This window comes from Bombina bombina, chromosome 9 (genome assembly GCF_027579735.1).
Source record: "Bombina bombina isolate aBomBom1 chromosome 9, aBomBom1.pri, whole genome shotgun sequence".
Lineage (NCBI taxonomy): Eukaryota > Metazoa > Chordata > Amphibia > Anura > Bombinatoridae > Bombina > Bombina bombina.
The window spans coordinates 189,213,575-189,238,218 of NC_069507.1; the positions used below are offsets into that span (position 1 = coordinate 189,213,575).

The 24,644-nt window shown below is 37.7% G+C and overlaps 1 protein-coding gene across 1 annotated transcript in view; it reads left to right on the top strand.

The window, feature by feature from the left end:
• Positions 1-24,644, top strand: part of DNMBP (dynamin binding protein) — a 270,386-nt gene that overhangs the window by 39,424 nt on the left and 206,318 nt on the right. The window lies entirely within an intron of this gene.

Below are 24,644 nucleotides of genomic sequence, written 5' to 3' on the forward strand. Positions count from 1 at the left end.
TAGGCTACGCTGCGTCTCTCTGAAGACAGTTGCGCGCCATTTTTTTGGTTGTGAATGGAACATTAGATTCGGCAAATGTTGGATTCACATGGGCTTTCTGGGAAGTGTCTATTCATGTTAAGACACATGTGAATTAAAGTTTGGAGTTTGTTGCTCAGTCTTACGTTAACTGACACAACTATTGCCTTCATGTTGTAACGATAACACATGGTTTCATATTTAAAGACACAGTACCACCCGGTCTTTATTACACTATAGGTATTATAAGTGACCCTACGCCACCTGTGGCCCTATTTACTGTCAATAGTACAAATGTGAGGTATTTCTACACATTTCAAGTGACGGTAGCATTTGTCTTTGACTATCTGTTGCTTTATCCATTATGAATGTGATTCGACCGGGGCGCTTAAAAATACCGTTCTTTTTTGTATTTAAAGAGACAGTACCGTTGTTTGTGGGGTTCCTTGTCTTGATACATTTCAGCTGTTTGTTGTATAAAATGCAGCTTTGTACTTAAGATGGCACGAAGGCACACATAGAAAAAAAAATCCCACATGCGGTGCTCTGCGGTTCCTTGCAATTTGCATAGGGACTGTGTATCCAAGACAGGGTTGCTTTAATGTATAGGGCAACGTCTATTATCAGCAAGGTTAACTTGATACTTGGATGATTTCTGAGACAGAAATAAGAGGATTTAAAGTGACAGTAACGTTTTTGTGTTAATTTTTTATTAAAACATTTTTCTGAACTTCTCCTTTTCTGGCATTTGCTGTTTGGGAGTATGTTGACATTGATCACTTTATGCACAATCCTGTAGTGTTCACAAACTGTTTGTGCACATATGCTATGCGCGGCACTTCCGTTTTTACTCCGTCCGGAGTCTTGCTTTGCATATCATGCATTCTGAGGGTTTTCCCATGTGGAACCAAACCTTGCTAGAGGAATTTTTTTCACCTTAGCGCAGGTGTAATTTTTCCTAATATGTCCTATGACTTATACAGCATGGAAAGTCCATATTCCCTATAATGAAGTGATGCTTTCTATAACAGATTTAGCTAAAGGAATACATTACTTAGGGTGTATGGAGTAGTCTTTATCTAGCATAAGAAAACTACTGTCTTTTGTTTGAGACTAGTTAGAGCTCAAGGGGTCTCATACAGACGGGAAAGGGAGGTACACCGAGGTTACAGTGGCATACTACTGAGTGTTTTCCTCCGTCTTTAGCGGGCGGCATTTTGTTTTACTGCTTTGTCTGTACCTTTTAAGTCAGACACTCTCCTGTATAAAATTCAGGATGCCAATTGTCTATGTTCTTTTCTTTCAATTTTTACCTGGAAGTTCTTACGCTGGGAGCGTAGGTTTCAGGGTTTTTTTTTCTGTTTCAGCTCTCTGAGCTTTTTGGTTAAGGACATTAGAGTCTAAGTAAAGAATTTTTTAAACGCTTCTTTACAAGGAGGCCTTGTCTAAGCATGGCTTAATGGAGATGCTATCTTTTGTTTAAAAGAAAAAAAGAAGAAAAACATAATGTTTCGGGGATTCTCAGTGGACTAATTCTACTTTCAGATTTTATGCTAGATCAAATCTAGCTGTGGCTCTGTGCTACACACAGCGAGTCCATTTTCACTGGTGGGTTACAAGTGACCTCACCTAAACCATGAGTTGCAGGCTACCAAATTTACTTAAAATGGTGTCCCACAATGAACTAGTGGTAAACTTTGCTGCTTTTAAGAAGCTGAAGGTTGAGAGTTCAGTTAAAGAGAGGCTTTCTTACATCGTGTAAGAGACCTTATCCCCATTTGGTGTACTTGGCCTGTTCTGATACAGGAACAGGGGCAGGATTCCTCTTCACTTCTGTTTGGAATTCTCCAAAGAGGAGGGATACTTGTCCTCGGAACTCTAAACGAGTTTCTCAGAATTTCGTCTTTCAGGATGGAGACTATTCGTGCCCTTCTTCCATTGATCTAGGAGGTCAATTTATGTCGAAGGTGGATCTACAAGAACAGATCTTTTTTGTTCCTGTTCAGAGTTCTTAAGTTCCCGAGTTTGTGCCTTTCTGGGCACATGATTCCGGCCGTGACCTTTTCCTTCGGTCTGGCCACGGCACCCAGATTTCCAAAGGTTCTGGGATCTTTGCTGGCTGTTCTGAGACCGTGGGGCATTGCGGTGGTGCCTTATATGGGATATCTAATCTAGGTGTCATTTTGTCTGCAATCTAGATTTCATACCACATTGTTCTATCCTTCCTGAGGACTCACGAGTGGAAACAAATTCTTTAATTTCGAAGGCAAGGGTATGATTCTTGGGAACTCTACTCAAATCTATATTCTTGAGAATATTCTGGCAGAGGCTAGGTTATTGAAGATTTTAGAATACATATTGAGCCTTCACTCAACTCTTCCGCCGTAAGTGGCTCCGTGCATGGAGGTGGTCGGATTGTTGCCTATGGTCTTCATACCGTTTGCTCGTTTTCACCTCAGACTTCTGCATCAGGCAGTGGTAATGACAGATGTAGCCATGGAAATTATTCGGATTTATCTCCTTCACTAAATCTAGTGCCGGAGTCAAGAGACTCTCTTCTATGGTGGTTGTCGATGGATCATCTATCCCAGGGGACATGCTTCCGCAGACCCTCATGGGTGATAGTGACAACGGATGCCAGCCTGATAGGATGGGGAGCAGTCTGGAACTTCCTGAGGGCCCGGGGTGTATGGACTCGAACTGAGTCTCTCCTTTCCATCAATATCCTACAGTTGAGAGCAATATTCAATGCGCTTCAGGCTTGGCCTCAGTTGGCTTCGGCCAAATTCATCAGATTCCAGTCGGACAACATTACGACTGTAGCTTTCTTCAATCATCAGGGAGGAACGAGAGTTCCTTGGCGATGACAGAAGTAGCCAAGATAATTCAGTGGGCAGAATATCACTCTTGTTATCTGTCGGCGATCCACGTCCCAGGTGTGGAAGACTGGGAAGCGGACTTTCGTAGCAGACAGACTTTTCATCTGGGAGAATGGGAATTCAATCCGGAGGTATTTGCCAACCTGATTCTCAGATAGGGCAGGCCAGAGTGGGATCTTATGGCGTCTCGTCAGAATGCCAAGCTTCCGAGATTTGGGTCCAAGGATCCCCAGGCCGTGCTGATAGATGCCTTGACAGTTCCTTGGTCTTTTAGCCTAGCTTATGTGTTCCCTCCATTTGATCTCCTTCCCAGGGTGATTTCTCGAGTCAAACAGGAGAGGGCATCAGTGATCCTCTTCGCTCCTGCGTGGCCTCGCAGAACTTGGTATGCAGACCTGGTGGACATGTCATCTCAGCCACCGTGGAAGCTTCCATTGAGGAAAGACCTTCTCATTCAGGGACCCTTCCTTCATCCGAATCTAGTTTCTCTACAGCTAACTGCTTGGAGATTGAACGCTTGATTTTATCTAAGCGAGGGTTTTCTGATTCGGTAATAGATACCTTGATTCAGGCACGTAAGCCAGTTACTAGAAAATTTTACCATAAGATATGGCGTAAATATCTTAATTGGTGCGAATCCAAGGGCTAATCATGGAGTAGGGTTAGGATTCCCAGGATTTTGTCTTTTCTCCAAGACGGATTAGAGAAAGGGTTGTCAGCAAGTTCCTTAAAGGGACAGATTTCTGCTTTATCTATTTTGTTTCACAAACGTCTGACTGATGTTCCAGATGTTCAATCTTTTGGTCAGGCTCTGACTAGAATCAGACCTGTGTTTAGACCATTTGCTCCTCCTTGGAGTTTGAATTTAGTTCTTACAGTTCTTCAAGGGGTTCCGTTTGAACCTATGCATTCCATAGATATTAAGTTATTGTCTTGGAAAGTTTTATTTTTGGTTGCTATTTCTTCTGCTCGCAGAGTATCCAAGCTTTCGGCATTACAATGTGATTCTCCTTATCTTATCTTATTTTCCATTCGGATAAGGTGGTGTTACGAACCAAACCTGTTTTTCTTCCTAAGGTTGTTTCAAATAAGAATATTAATCAGGAAATTGTTGTTCCTTCCTTGTGTCGTAATCCTTCTTCTAAGAATGAGAGCGTCTGTTAGATAATTTGGACATGGTCTGTGCTTTGAAGTTCTACTTACAGGCGACTACGGATTTTCGCCAATCGTCTTCATTGTTTGTTGTTTTTTCTGGGAAACGTAGGGGTCAGAAAGCTACGGCTACCTCTCTTTCTTTTTAGCTGAAGAGTATCATCCGTTTTGCATATGAGTCTGCTGGCCAGCAGCCTCCCGAACGAATTATGGCTCATTCCACTAGGGCTGTGGCTTCCTCATGGGCATTCAAAAATGATGCTTCTGTTGAACAGATTTGCAAAGCTGCAACTTGGTCTTCTCTTCATACTTTTTCCAAATTTTCCAAATTTTATATTTTTGCCTCGTCTGAGGCTGTTTTTGGGAGTAAAGTTCTTCCAGCAGTGGTGCCTTCCGTTTAGGTTCCCTGTCTTTCCCCTCCCTTTTCATCCGTGTACTATACTTTTGGTATTGTATCCCACAAGTAAGGATGAAATCAGTGGACTCATTGTATCTTGTAAAAGAAAAGGAAATTTAATCTTACCTGATAAATTTGTTTCTTTTACGATACAATGAGTCCACGGCCCACCCTGTTTTTGTACGACAGGTCTTTAATTTTGTTAAACTTCAGTCACCTCTGCACCTTGGCTTTTCCTTTCTATTCCTAACTTCGTTCGAATGACTGGAGTGGGAGGGAAGGGAGGAGCTATATATACAGCTCTGCTGTGGTGCTCTTTGCCTCCTCCTGCTGACCAGGAGGCGATATCCCACAAGTAAGGATGAAATCCGTGGACTCATCGTATCGTAAAAGAAACAAATTTATCAGGTAAGAATAAATTTCCTTTTTTAAACAACAAAAATTCTGGTGTTTACTGTCCCTTTTAAGGAACGCAGCCGGAGGAACAGCAGGACAATATTTCTAACCAGTGTCAATGCTCCAATATATCCAGGACAATTGTAAACTCTACAGCTATATTAGTTGTGTACATTCTGCTGATGTGCATTGGTTGATAGGTATGTCTGCAAGTTCTTATTGGCTGATAGACACTTCCAACTATTGCTAATTGGTTAATAGGTACTTCCTGCTAATGTTCACTGGCTGATAGACACTTCCTACTAATACTCATTGTTTGACAGATATTTCCTGTTTAGTCTGCATTAGTGTGAACTACTTTTTCAGGCAAATAATGCACATACATAAATGAATGCTCCTTTTGCATGTGGGTGACTGAACAGTTTTATTTACAATGTCCTTTTAACTTTTTGAGCGCAAGATTTTTTTAAAATCAATTAATAATAATTTGTGCTAATAAATGTTGCACAGCTTATTAAATAAATTAAAAAAGTTAGTTTTTTTCACATACTAATCTAAATGTATGCAACAGAGCGCAATACTGCCATATTTGAGTTTAAAAAAAAAAACAAGATAAATTCAACATTAGATCTTCATTAAGCGACCAGACCTACAAAAATTCTGTGTGGTTTTGACACTAGTTCAGTTATGCTGTGCAGTACCTTAAAGTGAAGGTCAATTTTCATCAATGAGTGCTCGGTTTTTAAAAATACTTTTAAAAACAGGGGCACTTTCATTGATGAAAATTAACATAGCACTGGATTTGAAGAAATACTTACCTTTTACTTCTGCAAAGCCGGATCGACAATCCCCCTCCTTCTTCTTCCTGCTGTAGACCACAGCAATGACGAAACTGGCTTCCTCCAATCACAGCCAGGCATCACGAGCTGGACGCTCTGGGGTGCAAGCCATGATTGGAGGAAGCCGTTTTTCGTCATTTCTGACGTCACTACAGAGGAACTGAGGCTGAGATCGGAGATCCGGTTTTGCAGGTGTAAAAGGTAAGTATTTCTTCAAATCCAGTGCAATGTTAATTTTCATCAATGAAAGTGCCCCTGTTTTTAAAAGTATTTTTAAAAACCGGGCACTCATTGATGAAAATTGACCTTCACTTTAATTGGGAAATCTGAATCACTGTCAATAAGCAGTTCCCTTCCAACTATTTATTTTGGTAAAGGACACATTGTGCTAGATACAATAAATCTGTATGTTGGAATTGTTCTTAATGTATGAATAAAACAGTTTAGTATTCCACTAACTGTTATTACACAATAAGCATCAAAAGAATGTTAAACAATAAATGGTTTAAAGGGGCAGGTAAATGTATCTCTCAGAGCCATCTATGCACAATTGTCTGTTTAGTATGTTAATGCTTAAAATTGTTCCATCTAAAGGAAAATGTTAAAGTTCAGTTGGATTCTTTCAAAAATACATGTTGTAACTTAGGTTGCCTTCTCTGCTGTGGCAAGTTAGGGACAGTTATAAATAGGTCACTAGAGTGTGCAGCCAATGGTTGTGTGGAATATAACTGTGTTCTGCACTCTCATTTCTAACAGGAACTGAAAAGCTCACAATTTCAGAATGGAATTACAGGAAAGGGGAATAAAATAAACAATGAAAGAATATTGCAGAGGTTTTTTTTTATACATATGATTTATCATTTTATATTACCATCTCAAAGTGTTTTTTTACTGTGGGCATAAGATGATAGTCCACAACATTGGCTATTATCTTAGATTTGTGACTGGTGGTCTTAAAAGTTCTGTCAACCCAAACTCTCCCATACTACCAGTATAAAGACCTTGTATGATTTACCTTTAAAGGGACAGTCAACACCAGAATTTTTGTTGTTTAAAATGATAGATAATCCCTTTATTACCCATTACCTAGTTTTGCATAGCCAACACAGTTATAATAATACACTTTTTACCTCTGTGATTACCTTGTATCTAAGCCTCTACAGACTGCCCCCTTATTTCAGTTTTTGTCAGACTTGCATTTTAGCCAATTAGTGCTCACTCCAGGGTAACTTCATATGCATGAGCTCAATGTTATCTATAAGAAACACATGAACTTACGCCCTCTAGTGGTTAAAAACTGTCAAATTGCTTTCAGATTAAAGGTGGCCTTCAAGGTCTAAGAAATTAGCATATGAACCTCCTAGGTTTAGCTTTCAACTAAGAATACCAAGAGAACAAAACACAATTGGTGATAAAAGTCAATTGGAAAGTTGTTTAACCCCTTAACGACCGAGGACGTGCAGGGTACGTCCTCAAAAAAAAGGCAGTTAACGCCTGAGAACGTACCCTGCACGTCCTCGGTGTGGAAAGCAGCTGGAAGCGATCCTGCTCACTTCCAGCTGCTTTCCGGTTATTGCAGTGATGCCTTGATATGGAGGCATCCTGCAATAACTCTAGATGGCCAACCGATGCAGAGAGAGACACTCTGTGGCCCTCTCTGCACCGGACATCGATGGCCGGTATCGTTGGTGGGTGGGAGCCGACTTGGGAGGCGGGTGGGCGGCCCTCGATGGGCCGGGTAATGTAGAGGGGGGCAGGGCCGATGGGGGTGCACGGGGCGGGAGCGGGTGGGAACGCTACACTACAGAAAATATAACTTTTAAAAAGTTTGAATAAGGGGTATTTTAATTTAAAAAAATATAAATCGAACATATCTAGGAGGGGGTGGGGGGTTGGTCTTTGGTGGGGCAGGGAGCTACACTACAGAAAAAGGGAAAGATTAAAAAATATGGTGGGGGATCAGTCAGGTTGGGGGCTAAAGGGGGGTCCTACAGAGCAGCATATGTAAATATGCCTTTTTTTTAAAAAAAAAAAGCCCAAATATAGCTTTTATTTTAGTACTGGCAGAGTTTCTGCCAGTACTTAAGATGGCGGGGACAATTGTGGGGTGGGGGAGGGAAGAGAGCTGTTTGGGAGGGATCAGGGGGTCTGATGTTTCAGGTGGGAGGCTAAGCTCTACACTAAAGCTAAAATTAACCCTGCAAGCTCCCTACAAGCTACCTAATTAACCCCTTCACTGCTACCCATAATGCGTGTGATGCGCATTTAGCGGCCTAAGTACCAAAAAGCAACGCCAAAGCCATATGTGTCTGCTATTTCTGAACAAAGGGGATCACAGAGAAAAAATTACAACCATTTATGCCATAATTGCACAAGCTGTTTGTAAATAATTTCAGTGAGAAACAAAAAGTTTGTGAAAAAGGGAACTTTTTTTTTATTTGATCGCATTTGGCGGTGAAATGGGGGCATGCAATATACCAAAATGGGCCTAGATCAATACTTTGGGTTGTCTGCTACACTAGACTAAAGCTAAAATTAACCCTACAACCTCCCTACAAGCTCCCTAATTAACCCCTGCACTGCTGGGCATAATACACGTGTGGTGCGCAGCGGCATTTAGCGGCCTTCTAATTACCAAAAAGCAATGCCAAAGCCATATATGTCTGCTATTTCTGAAAAAAGGGGATCCCAGAGAAAAATTTACAACCATTTATGCCATAATTGCACAAGCTGTTTGTAAATAATTTCAGTGAGAAACCGAAAGTTTGTGAAAAAGTGAAATAAAAATTGTATTTGATCGCATTTGGCGGTGAAATGGTGGCATGAAATATACCAAAATTGGCCTAGATCAATACTTTGGGATGTCTTCTAAAAAAAAATATATACATGTCAAGGGATATTCAGGGATTCCTGAAAGATATCAGTGTCCCAATGTAACTAGCGCTAATCTTGAATAAAATGGTTTGGAAATAGCAAAGTGCTACTTGTATTTATGGCTCTATAACTTGCAAAAAAAGCAAAGAACGTGTAAACATTGAGTATTTCTAAAATCAGGACAAAATTTAGAAAATATTTAGCATGGGTGTTTTTTAGTGGTTGTAGATGTGTAACAGATTTTGGGGGTCAAAGTTAGAAAAAGTGTGTTTTTTTCCATTTTTTTCTCATATTTTATATTTTTTTTTATAATATATTATAAGATATGATGAAAATAATGGTATCTTTGGAAAGTCCATTTAATGGCGAGAAAAACGGTATATAATATGTGTGGGTACAGTAAATGAGCAAGAGGAAAATTACAGCTAAACACAAACACCGCAAAAATGTAAAAATAGCCTTGGTCCCAAACGGACAGAAAATGGAAAAGTGCTGTGGTCATTAAGGGGTTAAAATTACATTCCCTATCTGAATCATGAAAGTTTTTTTTGGACTTGACTGTTCCTTTAAACTCAACCGTTTATATCATGCATAGTAAAAAGAATACTGTTGAGACATGTTTGGTTTTTAGTGTAATATTTTTTTATAATAAGATATAAACATTAACACGCGTGTGTGGTAGTTACAAAAACTGGAGACACATTGGCAAATAAATAAAAAAAGAGGAGATAAGAAAAGAGTAATCTCTAATAAGAAGTCATCAAAAATAATTTAATAATAATAATAGTGCACAACATTGTATGAATAGAAAATAATCAATAAAGCAAAACGAGCAATAAAATATTTGGTAGGAAAGGGGTTAGTTAAAAAGAGGAGTACCAGACCAAAGGCCGCCCTGTTTTGTTTTATTTTAGTATTATTATTATTATTAATAATAATAATTTTATTTATTTTTTTGCAGGAAAATGGTCATGTTAACAGTTTATTTTTAGAAGCAACAAAGAAAAAAATAACGTTTCTTTGAGCACAGTAAAAAAAATAATAATAATCTTTAATATACATTATTTTATTTGTTATTTATTTTAGCTGCTTTTCCTGTTTGTCGGAGATATGTGCTTTTTTAAACGGGGGGGGGGGCATGCAGTGACATCAAACTCAGAATTGAAATGTGCATAATTAAATTTCACTTTTGAAATGATCATTTTTCTAATATCGGTGTTAGCAAAATTGCTTCTAGAGGCTGTTTCAGGGATAGCACCTTCTGTGCACAGAACGTATGTACATATGCCCTATTCACTCTCATTCAAACACTGTGCTTGCTCACATGCGCAAAGAGCCAGCAACAGTATGTATTCATTAACGATGACGCAAATTGCTAATGCAACATATAATCTCTCAGCAGGTACAGTCTTTAAATGCAGGTGCAAGGGGAATATGTGCAAATGCTTGTGCACAGTAAACCTGCATTTTCTTGTTATAATTATGGAGGGTTTTTCTGTCTAGCAGCCCAGCTGTGGATGTTCTGCTTATCAGTCTGGAGGCTGAATATTGCATTATGCAAAATGCATTTACCATAGTTTAAATGTAAATGCATAATAATTTAAAGGAACCTAAAAAAGTGAAAAAAGAAAATGTATTAAAGCATTTTATTATTGCACTATAGCTTGTATATAATTGTCTGTTTAACCCTTGCAGAGTGACTAAATACATAGTTAAAAGTCAGCTCCAGAGCAGCAATGCACCACTGGGATCTAGGGACACCATTTAGAGAGCCAATGACAAGAGGAATATGTGTCTTGCCATCAATCACCAGCTAGCTCCCAGTAATGCATTGCTGCGCCTAAGCCATCTGAGGTATGTTTCTCAACAAAGGATACCAAGGGAACAAATTACATTTGACAATAGGCATCTTACAATGACCATTTCATGTCTCTTAAAGGGACATGAAACAGTTTTTTCTTTCTTTCATGATTTAGATAGTGTGCAATTCTAAACAACTTTGCAATTTACTTCTATTATCTAGTTTTTGTCTCATTCTCTTGCTATCCTTTGTTGAAAAGCATACATAGGTAGGCTCAGGAGCTGCTGATTGGTGGCTGCGCATAGATGCCTCATGGTATTGACTCACCCATGTGCATTGCTGTTTCTTCAACAATGTTTATTAAGAGCATGAAACAAATTAGATAAAAGAAATAAATCGAAAAATTGTTTAAAATTGTATTCTCTATCTGAATACTGAAATCATTTTTGGGGGGTTTTATGTCCCCTTAAACATATTTCATTGTTGATCTATCATATACATATTATAATGTAGAAATACTATATTAATAATATGACAATCACATATATTTTGAAAGTGATATAAAGTGTGAATAATCAGCTTTATAGGGGCAGTCTACACCAGAATTGTTATTCTGATTAATGAAAGTTTAATTTTTACTAGACTGTCCCTTTAAATATTATATGCCTATGGATAATCATTTGGCAGTGATGAAGGATATTAAGAATTGATACACTCTTTAGAGTGTTTCATCCACCCTGATCCGCTAACCTGTAAGAGGTGCAGCCTGACTTGGTGACAGCTCTGAATTTGAACAATTGTGCATCACGTGCGCACGTGCCATTGTTTGTGTGGCAGAAAAACAAAATCTGTTTGAGTCGAACTGTCAGCAGGTCAAATTCTAATAACAAACTGTATATTGTTCTCTCGAGATGATTCTGATGAGTGAAATAAACTTGCACTATCATCAGTATGAGCTGTGGGGCTCTGTACTTCTGCAGATTGTTTACACTAGTAACTGAAGAGACAAACCTTTTAGCTTCTCTGGAATTCCTAAACAATGAGTCCCGTGACCTGTTGCCTGGACACGCTGTGCTGTCTGACATACTGTACGTGTACAGACAGAACTACAATAACAATGTACAGTGGATATATGTAGTCTGTAATGTATGGGGGACCCTAAATGTAAACACTTGCCAGACCTCTTCTAGCACTTTTGCTTTCAGAAAGAAGCATTTTTGGAATGTACTGTTAATAAAAATCCCTGTAGTAAAAGCTACCACTTGTCAGTCATGAGTTTTACTTTGTAATAAAATCAATAGTGGAAAACAGTACACTGCTTAGGGAACGGAATCCTGGATTAGACACATCTGAATACAGAAAGAAAGAGAATGATCCCAGCCTCTATATTTAAAGGGACCTTTATTGTTTCATATCGAGGTTATAGACGCATCTGAATACAGAAAGAAAGAGAATGATCCCAGCCTCTATATTTAAAGGGACCTTTTATTGTTTCATATCGAGGTTTAAAGGGACAGTCTACTACAGATTTTTTATTGTTTAAAAAGATAGATAATCCCTTTATTACCCATTCCCAAGTTTTGCATAACCAACACGGTTATATTAATATACTTTTTACCTCTGTTATTACCTTGTATCTAAGCCTCTGCAAACTGCCCCCTTGTTTTAGTTCTTTTGACAGACATGCATTTTAGCCAATCAGTGCTGACTCCTAGGTAACTCCATGTTTGTGAGCTCAATGTTATCTATATAGCACACATGAACTAACGCACTCTAGCTGTGAAAAAATGCCCTGAGATAAGAGGTGACCTTCAAGGGATTAGAAATTGGCATATGAGCCTACCTAGGTTTAGCTTTCAACAAAGAATACCAAAAGAACAAAGAAAATTTGATGATAAAAGTAAATTGGAAAGTTGTTTAAAATTGCATGCCCTCTCTGAATTGTGAAAGTTTAATTTTGACTAGACTGTCCCTTTAAGGAAAAAAGACAATGTTTCAGACCTGATAATAGACCCTTAGTCATGTATGTTGCTACTTTGTAATAACATAATTTTGAAAAGGCTGGATTCACATTGTTACACTTTGTAAGCAGCCAATTATGGTCTATGTAAAAATTTAATTGAAACTTAAAGATACTTAAAAATCTCTCTCCATATAAATGTATCATTTAAAAAAAAAAAAATACTTTCATTTTTAAAGCCAAAGTCATTACTTATTGCTGTGAACTTTCCACAATTTTGTAAAAGCTCTAAAAATAATGATGCTTAGGAATTTCCAGCTTTTGCCTATTGAAACAATCGCCTATGCTGAATTGTCAATACTGCAGTATTATCTATAGGAAACAAATATGCAAAAAAGAGGCAGCAGCAAAAATCAACCCCAGTGGGGTGGGAGAGAGAGAGACCAGCCCATTTTAACCCTTTAAGTGCTAAGCCATTTTCCACCGGGATGCTAAGCTGGATTTAAGCTTTTTTTTTTTTTTTTTTTTTTTTTTTACTATTTTTAAATATTTTTTCTCCCTCCCCCCCCCCCCAGATCCGCAAGACTTATACCGTTGGAAAGGTTAGGCGATTACCTTTCCAACGGTCTTGGGGGTCTGTAGCTGCTTAGATGTCTGAGATACAGGCTTCTAAGCAGCACACCCCCTTTCCCTATATTGTGCATTGTAAATTTTAAATAAAATTGTGCGGTGATGTCACCGCGCGAAACGGGAAGCCCTGGCGATGCCTTTCACTATACAGGCCAGATCACCGGGGTAGGAGTTGGTGGGAGCCCCCAGATTGCCCTCAAGGTGGGTGAGTGCTAGCGACGGCTCTGAGTCATTGTCAGCACCCGACTGGGAAAATTTGCAACGGCTCAGAGCCGCCGTTAGCACTCAAGGGGTTAAATGCTGTCCCTGCAGAATCTTTGAATACAATGAGCTCCCTTTAAAGACACAAATACATTTCTTTAGTTATGTGAAGTTAAAAGAATATTTATGATTTTATAAAATATATTTACATATTCTCAGCCTTATCTTTTTTTGAATACATGATTCTATCTGTAATTTGTTTAGTGTTAAATGACCCTTTAATGGGGAATTTTAAACAGAATTTGCCGTTGTGGCAATAGTAATAGGTATTCACATCAGTATACCTTAACTTTCTCATTTATGTATGTACATTATCTTTTTGGAGGACTCGTGTTAAAAGCTGTATTCAGGTATCCTAAAAGTAAGGAAGTTAAAAGTACTATTTACTTCTCTTTTTTTTAAAAACCTCAAATTCATAAATAATGAATTTCTTGAGTACAATTCTGTATAATTATACATCCAAAAAGCTTAAAGGGACAGTAAAGGTTCAGAATAATGTTATATAATTCTGCACACAGTGCAGATCTATATAACATTATTTAAGCGGTAACTTAAAAAATGTAAAAGTATTTTCAGATTTTGCAGTGAATATTGGACTCCGCTCCAGGATCTTCTGAGCGGGTCTTGAATATCCAAAGCGCTTTGCGGGCTTGCTGGCTAGTCACAGCAAGCCCGGTTGCACTATTGAAATAAATGTAGCTCGCTCCTGCTACTAGAACATTATTCTGAACCTTTACTGTCCCTTTAACTCTTAAATGTTAACATCATGTGATTTAATATCGTCCAGTTAACTAATAAATGAAAATAACAGATACCAAACTTTCAAACTTAACTTTTAACCCCTTTACGCAGTTAGGACATTTTACGCCATCCTAACAGTGCTGGGCTTTAACACCGTTAGGACGGCATCGAACGGCCTACTATATGCAGCGTCCTGCAACTTCCCCCTTTGAAGTAGGCAAGGATTGGCCTGGGGACGGGGCTAGCAGCATAGGCAGTCCCCCATGATACGATTTCGCCTTGAAATCACGCAATCACATTGACAATTGTGTGATTGTATTTTTATAAATAGAGTTTAAATCTTCTGAATATATCACACAGTCATAATAAGTCAAAACCCCTATATACTTAAAGGACCAGTCAACACATTAGATTTGCATTATCAACAAATGCAAGATAACAAGACAATGCAATAGCACTTAGTCTGAACTTCAAACGAGTAGTAGATTTTTTTATAACAAATTTTAAAGTTATGTATATTTCCACTCCCCTTGTACCATGTGATAGCAATCAGCCAATCACAAATGCATATACGTATAGTCTGTGAATTCTTGCACATGCTCAGTAGAATCTGGTGACTCAAAAATTGTAAATATAAAAGACTGGGCACATTTTTTTTAATGGAAGTAAATTGGAAAGTTGTTTAAAATTACATGTTGTATCTGAATCATGAAAATTTAATTTAACCTGAGTGTCCCTTTAAATATCAGCAATTGTTTTCAGCTAATATATAGCAGCTAAAAAAAAAACGAAAAAGTAGAATGTTTTGTTAGTGATTGTTATCAGTGCACACTCATGGAGTTTGATGACTAAAAGCTCTCCACTCTGGCGAGATGATCTTAGATGTCTCAACAGTACTACAAGGTTCCGCAAAAAGTTTAGAAAGGCAAATTTTATCTTGCTATGGATGGGAAGGAGAGAAACTTACATTGTATTATAATGTGAAATGTCTGTACACACCTTACTGGCAAATGTTGCTTAGGGTTAGATTTATTAAAGCTGAGGCGGACAGGGGTGCGTATATGCGCCCCTGTACGCCTCAGCTCGCCTGTGGCGGGGCGAAATTACCCGCAGGTATTCGCCATTGCACACGAGCGCAATTTTGCACTCGCGTGCAATCCCACCCCCCCTGCCTGTGCACAGCCAATCAAGCGCGCGGGCAGGAGCTGTCAATCTCCTCGGTCTTAGTAGACCGAGGAGATTGAATTTCGCCACCTTAGAGGTGGCAAAGAGGTTAGGGAAGCGGCGGTCTGGTGACCGCTGCTTGATAAATTACGGCGAGCAAGTTCTTGTGAGAACTTGCAGCCGTAGGGCTTTAATAAATCTAGCCCTTAGCCTGAAAGGAATAGTGAATTTGTTGAGGCTGCAGCGCATTTGCAGTTCCTGTGTATTTTTACTGAGTTGCTGCACTGATTAGATGGGGTCACAGGGTAAGATCTGTGTATTTTCTGTTGTGTATGCCTTGCCCATATGGATGGTTATATGATTGAGAATTAAAGATACAGTAAAGTTAAGTTTAAATTGTCATGATTCAGATAGAGCATTCACTTTTTTTTATCTTTATTTATTAGATTCAAGGTTTGTGTCCCTTTTAAAGGGAGTGAAAACTATCATGAAACAAACAGAGAAATGCCTAGAAGGAACATGAGCAATCTTGAGATTGGAATATAAATACTTAATTATGCATACACATGATGGCACACTTTCATTTTTTATTTACTGTAGTCTACTTTTCCTTTTAAATCTCAGAATTGTGGGTTCTTCAGTTCTGAGAATTTGAAGAGCATACTGCAGACTTCACAAGCCTAACCTTGCTACATCTCTGTCCCTAGTTGACCTCAAAAGAGCTGATGACATAGGGAGCTATAAAACAATGTAAGTTTTTTTTGCCAAATTGCCAGTGGCAAGCCTTGTCTACACCAGTAACCAATCTGGATTGGCTCATAAAAATAAGGCACTTGCCACAGGGAGTTTGGCCATTGAAAACTACAAATGGCCAAATACAGCAAACAATGTATGAATGTATTAACAATCACTGAGATTACGAGTTTTGCAGTAACAGGGGTGCGTTGCTAACGAGCCTTTTTTTTTTTCACCGCTCCCTTAAGACAACGCTGGTATTACAGGTTTTTTTAAACCTGGCGTTAGCCGCAAGAAGGTGAGCGTAGAGCAAAATTTAGCTCCACATCTCGCCTCAATACCAGCGTTGCTTATGGTAGCGGTAAGCTGGCTAAACGTGCTTGTGCACAATTTCCCCATAGGAAACAATGGGGCTGAGCCACCTGAAAAAAAACCTAACACCTGCAAAAAAGCAGCGTTCAGCTTCTAACGCAGCCCCATTGATTCCTATGGGGAAATGAATTTTATGTCTACACCTAACACCCTAACATGAACCCTGAGTCTAAACACCTCTAATCTTACACTTATTAACCCCTAATCTGCCGTCCCCGACATTGTCGCCACCTACATTATAATTATTAACCCCTACTCTGCCGTAATCAGCTCTTTTACCTGTAAAAAAAAAATACAATACCCCCCCCCAACATTACAACCCACCACCCACTTGTGCCCGGCTGGGTGAAGACGTCTCAAGGTAGGGTGATCTTCAAGGGGGTAGTGTTAGTTTTTTTTAAGGGGGGATTGGGTGGGTTTTAGAGTAGGGTTGGGTGTGTGGGTGGTGGGTTGTAATGTTGGGGGGTATTGTATTTTTTTTACAGGTAAAAGATCTGATTACTTTGGGGCAATGCCCCGCAAAAGGCCAATTTAAGGGCTATTTGTAATTTAGTATAGGGTAGGGATTTTTATTATTTTGGGGGGCTTTTTATTTTATTAGGGGGATTAGAGTAGGTGTAATTAGTTTAAAAAAAATTGTAATTATTTTTTTATTTTCTGTAATTTAGTGTTTGTTGTTTTTCGTACTTTATTTTATAGTTTTTAATTGTAGTTAGTTTATGTAATTAATTTAATGATAGTGTAGTGTTAGGTGTAATTGTAACTTAGGTTAGGATTTATTTTACAGGTAAATTTGTCTTTATTTTAGCTAGGTAGTTATTAAATAGTTAATAACTATTTAATAACTATTGTACCTAGTTAAAATAAATACAAAGTTGCCTGTAAAATTAAAATAAATCCTAAAATAGCTACAAATGTAACTATTAGTTATATTGTATCTATCTTAGGGTTTATTTTATAGGTATTTAGTTTTAAATAGGATTAATTTATTTAATTGTAGTAATTTTATTTAGTTTTATTTATATTTAAGTTAGGGCGGGTTAGACTTGGGGTTAGACTTAGGTTTAGGGGTTAATAAATGTAATATAGTTGCGGCGACGTTGGGGTTGGCAGATTAGGGGTTAATAAATGTAGGTAGGTGTCGGCGATGTTAGGGACGGCAGATTAGGGGTTAATAAAATTTAACTAGTGTTTGCGAGGCGGGAGTGCGACCATTTAGGGGTTAATATATTTATTAAAGTGGCGGCGATGTCCGTTCGGCAGATTAGGGGTTAAAAACTTTATTAAAGTGTTTCCGATGTGGGGGGGGCCTCGGTTTAGGGGTTAATAGGTAGTTTATGGGTGTTAGTGTACTTTGTAGCACTTTAGTTAAGAGTTTTATGTTACGGCGTTAGCCCATAAAACTCTTAACTACTGACTTTTAAATGCGGTAGGAGTCTTGACGGGAGAGGCTGTACCGCTCACTTCTTCCAAGACTCGTAATACCGGCATTAGGCAAGTCCCATTAAAAAGATAGGATACGCAATTGACGTAAGGGGAGTCGCGGAAGAAAAGTGAGCGGTACACCCTCTCCTGCCAGACTCGTAATACCAGCGGGCGTTAAAAAGCAGCGTTGGGACCTCTCAACGCTGCTTTTTAAGGCTAACGCAAGACCCGTAATCTAGCCGAATGTTTTCACATTTGTCTGGTATGTTAATTTATTGCAAGAGCTCCTGGGTTGGGGTTACATTTTATAATTTTGCGCAATGTCCCTTTAAATTCTGGCATTAACCGACATGTTTGTGCATATGAAAGTTATTTTTAATATATAGTTTATATTATATTTAATGGTTTGATATTAATATGTTATATTTAATTTGTAAGTCCATAAAAACAGTATTTCAGTATTCCTATATATCTTTAAAGCACTGAATAGATTTCACACCAAATGATAAGAAGGCAAGATAGCATAGCAACACTTTAGGGAGAATTGGAGTACAGTCAAGAAAAGCATATGTGGAAACTGTAAGGATGTTCTTGTTTTATTTACTGAAAATTGCTAACGCCCAAGATATTTCCTTTTCCCAAACGACACTTGCAAATGCTGATCGTCCTGAGTAAGGGTTTATGCAGTATACGGCCAGCAAATCAACACTATAGATGTAGCTGCAGAATTATTACAGTATTTTAGCTAAATGACCAGTTTCTCTTTGCTTGGTGATATATTAAAGGGACATAATACTCATATGCAAAATCACTTGAAACTAATGCAGTATAACTGTAAAAAGCTGACAGGAAAATATCACCTGAGCATCTCTATGTAAAAAAAGAAGATATTTTACCTCACAATCTCCTCAGCTCACCAGAGTAAGTGCTGTGTAAAAAGTTATACTCAACTGCTCCCAGCTGCGGTAAAAAAATTTAAAAAAATGAAGAAATGAACAGCAGCCAATCAGCATCAGCAGTGCTGAGGTCATGAACTTTTACTGTGATCTCATGAGATTTGACTTGACTCTCATGAGATTTCATTGTAAACTTCCTTTACCTGATTGGTGAAATAAGATGAGAGTGCACGATGCTCATCCCTTCAGATGTCCCAGGACAGACACACTAAAATGCTGCTTAGAAATCCTTTACAATGGGAGGTGGCTACTGAGGAACTTTTGAGGTAAAATATCTTTCTTTTTTACATAGAGATGTTCAGGTGATATTTTCTAGTCAGCTTTTTACAGCTAAGCTGCATCACTTTCAAGTGTTTAAACATTTGGGTATTTTGGCCCTTTAAACAGTTCTCCTTTAGTAAAAACACATACAGTATGTTAAATCAAAGAAAAACTTGATCCTGGGCCTCACTGCTTGTTAGGCAGAAATATGTCCTGTGTGACACCATGATCTGTGTCAACCCTGGGTGACGCATCTACATGGCATATATGCTGTAGGTTGCTGGCCAGGGCCACCATCAGGGGAGTGAAAGGCGGAACTTTAGTCAGGGGCCCGGTGGGCCAGGGAGGGGCATGGCTTTCTGCTACATTTTTACCACGCACAGCAACTTGTTTCACTGCATCCAAGTGAGCTTCCTAAAAACTCAGCCATCTCCATGGTGACCAGAGGAAGAGGAGGGTAGCGCTCCTTTTTGAGAGAGCAGTAAACAATAATCAAAGTAAATTAGAAAGTTTGTTTAAAATTATATGCTCTGAGTTATGAAACTTTTGATTTTGACCTACATGTCTCTTTAACTTATTGTGTAAACCCATGTCACAGCTTTACATTGGCAAGCACAGCTGTGGGACTATCATTGTATTTCATGTTAGTAGGATGCACGTGCACAAAATGTCATAAACAATTTGCTGATGGTTTTAAAAAAAAAAAACCCTCAAAAACATATTTGTAATGATCATAACTTTTGCCCCTTCGTGCGCCTCTTTTTTATCATGAGCATTTATTTGTAATGCGTGACAGAATTCTGTAGCGCTGGGTACATGAGTAAAAGTACATACAACGGTCTATGGAAAACAAAGTTATTCTGCTTTTAATACAGCATGATAGGCCTGAAATAGAAGTGAAGGAGTTGCCATTTGTTTTATGCTTTTACCAGTCCTGAAATGTAGAGGTAAAGCATCCGTACCATTCGTTCCACAAATTAATTTATAACTGAAATATTGTAATAAAATTGTGTAGCTGTAATTAGCTGTTGCTGTACTGGTATTTAGTATTCAAGCTACCAGAAAACTTGCATTTTTTTAGCTCTTTATTTTTTTGTCACTGATCTTCTGTTTCCAATTCATTTGTACCTTGCAAACCAGAGTTTTTGTACAAAGCCTCAAGATAGTTTGGCAGCTCTTAAGTTTCTTATCAGCATTAAGATTTGGACGGTGCAGAATGCCTGTTTTGAATTGTTATAGCCTCAGTCCAACGTGACCTGTAAATAATTTATTTGGTCACTATTCAAAGCAACAGATAAACAGCGCAAACAGTCTGTTTCCCTATCAGATTTCTTGAGCTCTTTTGTAGGCTGAATACGTGAAAAGGTTGTCGTTGAATACACATTTACAGACCTGTTGAGTTCCTTTTCTATTCCAGGTCACTTTTTTTTTTTTTTTTTTGCTGCAATTCTTAAAATGTTTGTCATGTATATGAATCCACAGCAGCAGTTAAAACATTTAAATATTTTTGAATGAAAAAGTTAAAGGGACACTGAACCCAAATTATTTCTTTTGTGATTCAGATAGAGCATGACATTTTAAGCAACTTTCTAATTTACTCCTATTATCAACATTTCTTCATTCTCTTGGTATCTTTATTTGAAATGCAAGAATGTAAGTTTAGATGCTGGCCCATTTTTGGTGAACAACCTGGGTTGTTCTTGCTGATTGGTGAATAAATTCATCCACCAATAAAAAAGTGCTGTCCAGAGTATGAACCAAAAAAAAAGCTTTGATGCCTTCTTTTTCAACTAACGATAGCAAGAGAACGAAGAAAATTTGATAATAGGAGTAAATTAGAAAGTTGCTTAAAATTGCATGCTCTATCTGAATCACAAAAGAAAAAAAATTGGGTTCAGTGTCCCTTTAAATAATTAAGGTGTTTGAATAGAAACTGACAGAAAGTTCTATTGATACGTAGGTATTTGTTGCTCTGTATTTGACAGGGTTATCTGTAAAAGGAATCCAGTTGTTTTTTTTCAGCACACAAAACTGTATTTTCAGGGTATGGTGTCAGTCATTAAAGGGACGTTATACACTGGACTTTTTTTTTAACATAAATGATTTATAGATTATCCATTTATATAGCCCAGCCCATCTGGGAGTGTTAATGTAACAATTTATAGTTTTGATTATTATTTTACTGATTTTCAGACGCCTAATCAAGCCTCAAAGTTTTAGATGCATACTCATGTCTACAAATTCCTGCGGCTCCTATTTGTATAATCTTTATTTTCATATGCAGGGAAGCAGGGGTCTGCTGTTCCTGTTTTCCCAGCCACTTTCATTTGGTCAGCAAGCGCTACCCAGGTTCTGAACCAAAAATTGGCCGGCTCCTAAGCTTACATTCCTGCTTTTCATATAAAGATACAAAACGAACGAAGAACATTTTAAGTTATGAAAGTTGCTTAAGATTGCATGCTCTATCTGAAACATGAAAGAAAAAAAAATGGGTTTCATATCCCTTTAACTCTGCATCATGTCTGCCCCAAACTTTAGTCCATATAACTAGCCACTGTCATACAGCCCAAATTGGCTCCTCTAAATGAGGCAAATGGTGGGTGGAGTTTGGCTTTTGAAAAACACAACTTAAAGGGACATTTCACCCAAAAAATTGTTCCCCTTTTAAATTATTCCCAATGATCATTTTTACCTGCTAGAGTGTATTAAATTGGTTACAAGTAGCTACTTTACTCCTTTTTCAGCATTTGAAATAGCTGATTTAGCCCGTGGTATAGCCACCTATACTGAAAGTTTTGATACTGGAGTATAGGCTATTGAATAGGCTAAGTAAACACAGCCAGCAGAAGTTACACTCTCAGTGGGGTGCAGGATAGTTAAGTAATAAAATAATTGTCCATTGTTCTCTCTATGTATTGAGCTTTGGTGTTCCAGCCAAATAAAAGATAAGGAAGCCAGTCTGTGTACACAAAGTTATAGCATAATGAGATCTGATATTACCTTTAAGTTCAACCCATTGTAATAGGCTGTGGTTTCAAAGTACAAAATCAGCTACTTCATATACACAAATAAGCATGAAAATGCAATTTCTCAAATATTTTATACTCTGCAGTTGGTATAACAAGTCATTTAAAATACATTAATGGAAAAACTATTTTACAGTGTACTGTCCCTTTAAATGTCTTGTAATTACAAGGTGTTTACTGTCCCATTAACAAGAGCAGTTATTTATAGTGAAACCAATACAGAGCAAAAAAACAAGATTGCCCCTGTCAATTTAAGCACAGAAAATGGGGGGGGGGAACTTTTGTCTGTAAGGAGATAGCACAAGGAAAAATGATTGTCATGTCCCTATAATTTATTATTATTATTTGATTTTTTTAATATTTCCTCAGATGTCTGTATATTGGTAAAAAAAATTATATATATTTACCGTTCTCTAAAGTTAAAGGGATAGTAAACCCAAATTTTTTTCTTTTATGATTCAGATAGAGCATTCCATTTTAAGCAACTTTCTAATTTATTCCTATTATCAATTTTTCTATGTTCTCTTGCTATCTTTATTTGAAATACAGGAATGTAAGCTTAGGAGCCAGACCATTTTTGGTTCAGAACCTGGGTTATGCTTGCTTATTGGTGGCTAAATGTAAAGCAGAAATTAATTGCATAATGTAACATAAACGCATTCATATTGTCTAAAATTTTAGCCAGGTGGTCAGTAAAATAAGCCTGGTGGTGCTCCCGTTAAAAGGTCCTGGGGGGAACACAGTATTAACATATCAGTATAGTATGAATGTTATTAGAACAGATTAACACCTTGTTTGCTGCATTTGTTTTTCAATGGTAAAATTCCACCCTCCGCTTTCCTTTTTGGAGTAACCAATCTGGACTTTCCTTTGGAGAAGACAGGGTTTGTCACTGTCCTTGTTTGGCTTCAGTAGAAATGATAAGAAAACAAACTGCAAGTTAGAACACATATTTGGCAGGATTAGGCCTTTGAAACCTGTTATTTACACATTCAGTTTCCAGGGCCAGTCAATAATTATAAAATGGGGGTGCACTAGGATAAACTAATGGCACAGACAATAACCATCTCATTGGCTATACCTCCCACTGCTGATTTTAAGAAAAAATAAAAATGGACCTTTTGCACCACTGGAAAAGCCTTCTCCAGAAGGTATTATGTTAAAGGGACATGAAACCCATTTTTTTTTTCTTTCATGGTTTAGAAATAGCATGCCATTTTAAACAACTTTCTAATTCAATACTAGTATCTAATTTGCTTCATTCGCTTGATATCATTTGCTTAAAATCATATCTAGATAGGCTCAGCTGCTTGGTTGCTGCACATAGATTCCTAGTGTGATTGGCTCATCCATGTGCATTGTTATTTCTTCAGCAAAGGATATCTAAAGAAATAAGCAAATTTGATAACAGAAGTAAATTGGAAGGTTGTTTAAAATTGTATTCTCTACCTGAATCATGAAAGAAAAATTTTGGGTTTAGTGTCCCTTTATAGAGATGGAAAGGTTAAATTGAAATGTGCATAGGTACATTTACATTTTAAATAGAAGCATTTTTGCAATATACTTCCATTATTAACAATGTTTCTAGTAAAAGATATTACTGTTATTCGGCGGCATACGCACATATGCTGTGAGGGCCTGTGCACAAGTATTCAAATATTACACCTCAGAGAGTCAGCAGTGGCTTGTATGACACAAATAAACTTGTCATAGATACAATACACACCACCACAAGCTCTCTGAGCGTGAATGCTGGTGCACAGGCCCTCATAGCCTATATGCATATGCTGCTGAAAAACAGTAGTAACTAGAAGCATTTTGCTAATGGAAGTATATTGCTTCTATTTAGAATTGAAATGCTCTCGTGCACATTTCAATTTTGACATTTTTGTCCAGATAAAACACGCAATTAAAAACAAAACAAAAAATTCTAATTTACTTTCACAATCTTTATATTTTGCACACTTTGAGGCATCAGCTCCTAATAAGCATGTGCAAGAGTTCAGTGTTTGTGGTTGGCTAATGGCTGTCACATGTTACAGGTTGTGGGGGAAAAGGAAGACATTTGTCAGAAATAAAATATACTAATGATTTGAAGTTTATTGCATTACCTATTTATTATGCACTGTATTTAACAGTCATTTAATCAGTACTGGTGTAATGCATTTATAAATCGATGTTACAGATGTATGGATACCCTTACATAGTGAACTTTATTAAACTTTTACTGTCCCTTTAACATTTAATCTGAATCGACTTGCACACACCCATATGCGCTGGTTGTTAGTTATGCACCTTTAAAAGTGCACAGATCAGCACTTGATTCATGCTGCATATGGTGCCAATCTCTGCTAAAACAATTAATTTCATTAGGTGGTGAAAGTCCACAAGCCTTGATGTGTGGGATTTCATTCCTGCCACTAGGAGGAGGCAAAAATATCCCAAGCAAAAAAGTGGGAGGGTTTAAAAGCTGTTGTTGTTTGGGGTATCTTTGCCTCCTTCTAGTGGCAGGAATTCCATCCCACACGTCAAGGCTTGTGGACTCACCACCATGAAAGAAAGGAATTTATCAAGTAAGCATAAATTATATATTATATTTATTTTGTTATGGGTATGATCAGTGTGCTCTGTATAGCCCATGCATACTATAAACTAGTATGTCCCTTTATTACATTAAATTTAATTGGTACATAAAAGTGTGCTAGTTCATTTTTAAAATAATTATCTAAAATGTATTAAAAATTACATTCATCAGCA